Source organism: Bufo bufo, chromosome 4 (assembly GCF_905171765.1).
Source record: "Bufo bufo chromosome 4, aBufBuf1.1, whole genome shotgun sequence".
NCBI classification, from domain to species: domain Eukaryota; kingdom Metazoa; phylum Chordata; class Amphibia; order Anura; family Bufonidae; genus Bufo; species Bufo bufo.
The window spans coordinates 522,757,306-522,760,960 of NC_053392.1; the positions used below are offsets into that span (position 1 = coordinate 522,757,306).

General features: G+C 42.9%; 1 pseudogene; it reads right to left on the reverse strand.

The window, feature by feature from the left end:
* Nucleotides 1-537: 537 nt before the first annotated feature.
* Nucleotides 538-1,565, reverse strand: LOC120998457 (annotated as a pseudogene).
* Nucleotides 1,566-3,655: the final 2,090 nt, after the last annotated feature.

The following is a 3,655-nucleotide window of genomic DNA, read 5'->3' on the forward strand; positions in this document are numbered from 1 at the left end:
TATTGGCTTTTGGCTACCAAATCACAAGCCAATTATTTTTTCCTTTTTTTTGAACGGGGGAGAAACAAAATGTTTATTTAACAAACAGGATATTAATACACATAAAATACAACACAGAAAGGGCAAAACCACAATATTTAAAAGACAAACTAAAAAAAAAAAGTGCTACATCAACAAAAATGGATTGATGACCAGTGTCGGGGTGACCACGATGGTAATCCATATTGATCATGAAATGTATGGGGTTATGGCTGATAACTGGAGGACAGTCCAGCAAACAAGTCGACTCCTGCTCATTCCTACAGTGCAGGCTACAAAATCACACCTGGTAGGTAACTGGTCGGTACAGGCAACACCCGAAAATCTTCATAAATAAGCCTTAGTATGTATGTGCAGGTCCAACAACCGCTGTAACAGAATGGTAAGAAGCGATATAACATGTCGTAAGCACTGTAGGGATCATGTCTAAAAAATATAAGACGTCCGGGGGGTCCCGAACGTTGTGGACAAGGTCCGAGATGAGAGTCGTCCATGTGTTCAATACTGGATGTTATTGATGGTCAGTCAGCTCTGTGATGAATTCCAGCACTCGGATGAGGTAGTCCTTACTGAGTAACTTTTCCTTCACAATGTGCTGATGCCAGCACAGATGCCGTCACCTTGACGAGCTGGGTTGCTGATAAATGGATTCTAAAGTGTCTGAAGAAATGCAAGTAAAGACATTGGAATAAATTGTCCACTTGCTCCAACGTGACCTCGTCCTTTGATTTATGAATATCATTCCATAAAGTCTTGAAGTCCTCTGCATGGATGGCATAAGAAATGTCCATGCGAGGTTCGACGGGCACAGAGAAAACAAGCTCTGTGGCTGACACTGATCCAGACACGTCATAACCGGTCCACATCACTGCTAGTCACGTAAGAGATCTGATTACCAGCTTACCGAAACAACAGTCAAAGTTTTTTTTACTCCCTACGATAGCAGTGAGCGCCTCGGAACCGTTATGTAGGAAGAGCGGGAGACAAGTAAATGTCTTTGGTAACACCTCCAATAGATCGTTCTCTGTGTACGTCCTGCAGAACCAACCTGTCCACACAATCCAGTCCTCTGTGCTTGCTTTGGTGAGTGGAGGCTTGGCTGAAATCTGTATGAGCACAGCCAGTGGGTCTCTGTCCTTTCCTTTGAGTCCAGGTAAACAGGAAAATTTGGCTTTTAGGTTCAGCTCTGATCCCACTTCAATGGCAAGACCCTTCTGCTTCTCGGCAGCTATGTGGGCAGACAGGTGCTTGGAATACTCTTTCAGTCTGGTGTATGAGAATTTATGCATCAGCATCATGCTGTACAGAGACCATTATTTTTGAGGGAGCAAAGCAACCTGTGCCAGATCAAGAGTTTCCTCTAAGGGGGTGCACTGCGGGATTTTTCTTTTTAGACAAGCTTTGCAATGCAGACAACTTGCAGAGGTCAAGCTTCTGGGAGGATCCCTCAAGCTGTGAAAATGACTGTTCCTTTGTCCCGATGACCTACTTATGGGGGTTAACACCCCATCGGTTGGTGTTTGCATATCCTTGCTATAAATGATTTCCCGTTCACTGACTGTAAACAGAGATCTTGACAGACAAATGTATCAAACTCTGCGGCCATCTTTCTAGGCGCCATGTCTCCAGTCCCCTGACCAGCCAGATTTACCAGCATCTGTTCCATGACATGAAGCAGTGGAATGACATCGTTCAACCCTTAGTCCTGGCGACTGATAAATAACGTGGCCTCCTCAAAGGGCCTGAGAAAAAGGCAGGTGTCACGCATGAGCTGCCACTAGCTGACATCGAAGTTACACAGAGGACTACTCCTGTCTGCTTGGATCATCAAGAAATCGCTGATGGCTTTTTCTGTTCATATAGTTGGTCCAACATATGGAGGGTGGAATTCCAACAGGTGAAAACGTCACATATCAGCCTATGGGAGGTGCCATTCTGCCGCTCAAGGAGGGTGTGCTTTGTAGTGTACGAGTGGCTCAAGTGCATGCAAAGTTTCCTGGCCATTTATAGGATGTCTTGCAGATGGGTGGAAGACTTCAGGAACCGCTTGACAACTAGATTGAACATGTGTGCCATGCAAGGCACATGGCTCAGCCCTCCTTGACGCAGCGCCGACACCATGTTTTTCCCGTTGTTAGTCACCATGTTTCCGATTTTGACTTGTCGCAGAGAAAGCCAGGATTCAATTTCTTGCTGAAGGACACGGAGCAGTTCCTCCCCTGTGTGACTCCGTTCGCACAGGCAAACCAAGTGCAGAGCAGCGTGAGAGTGATGAGAGGGGTTGCACATGGCTTGCATACACTACATGCCCCCAACATAATTCTTGGATCTCTACATGAAAATAATCTATTTTCTGTAAATCACGAGAGAGGCACAGTTGGAGACATTGACTTCACAAGAGATACAGAGCAGTAGAGTTTGCTTTGAAATAAAAAATGTCACCACTGTATAATTCGGCCCATACACATATATTTTTTCATTTTCCGCTAATACATGTCACAAAAGGCTTTACAACAGATAACTTCACCGCTGGGCAGCAAATATATTTTTTATTTTTCTGCTAAAACACGGCACAAAAGGCTTTAGAACATATAACTGCACCGCTGAGCGGCAAATATATTTTACTTTTGCCACTAATACACGACAAAAAGGGCTGTCATTTTATCACTTCACCACACAACAACAAATAATCCCTTTTTTCCCACTAATACAAGCCAAAAAATGCTTTAGAACATATAACTGCACCACACAAGGGAAAATAAGATATAGAAATATTGCCTTGTAATAAATCCTGTTAATGGCTGTATCAATCAGCACGTGCACCTGAATAAGAACGGTTTGCTGAAATTACAGAGCTGTATAATGGCAATTTGGATCTCCAGTCAGTGCTGCAAGGTGTAATAGGATAGTTCTTATTACCCAGGCTGTAACCTCCCCTACTGAATCCTGTTCAACATTAGTTCAACATTAGTTCAACATTCAACGAATATTCGAATTGCAAATTTTTATCTCGAATATTGGCATTTCGAGAATTCGCGAATATTTAGAATATAGTGATATATATTCGTAATTTTGAATATTCAAGATTTTTTTTAAATCAGTACCCATGATCCCTCCCTGCCTCTAGCTTGTGGGCCAATGAGAAGGCTGCAATATTTTTGACTTTAGGGGTAGTGTTGATTGCGAATTTTTGTAATGCAAATTTTCGTAATGCGAATTTTCGTAATGAGAATCAATGAGATCGTGAAAACTTAGATCCGATGGTATATTCTAAACCCCCAGGCATTCCCATGGTGACGGGGACTCTTGTCGGGGAGGAGTATGCCAAAGTGGAACAACTGTACAGATTAGTTGATAGTTGAACAGCAGTGTGTGAACGTTTTCGGCTCGCAGGCCTTCGTCAGACACTGAAGTATAAATGCAGAAAAAGGGCAATAGGTAAAATAAAATAAAATGAAAAGAAAAAGTCAGCATACTGCATACTGCAAAGTAAATCTGGCTATAATATACAAAGTACTATGACATGGGGCCTATGCTAGAAGCACATAGTACAACTTGTGGTGTTTCATTCCTATCACGGCTGTCTCATCGGCATATTGGAGAATCTTGACTTCGG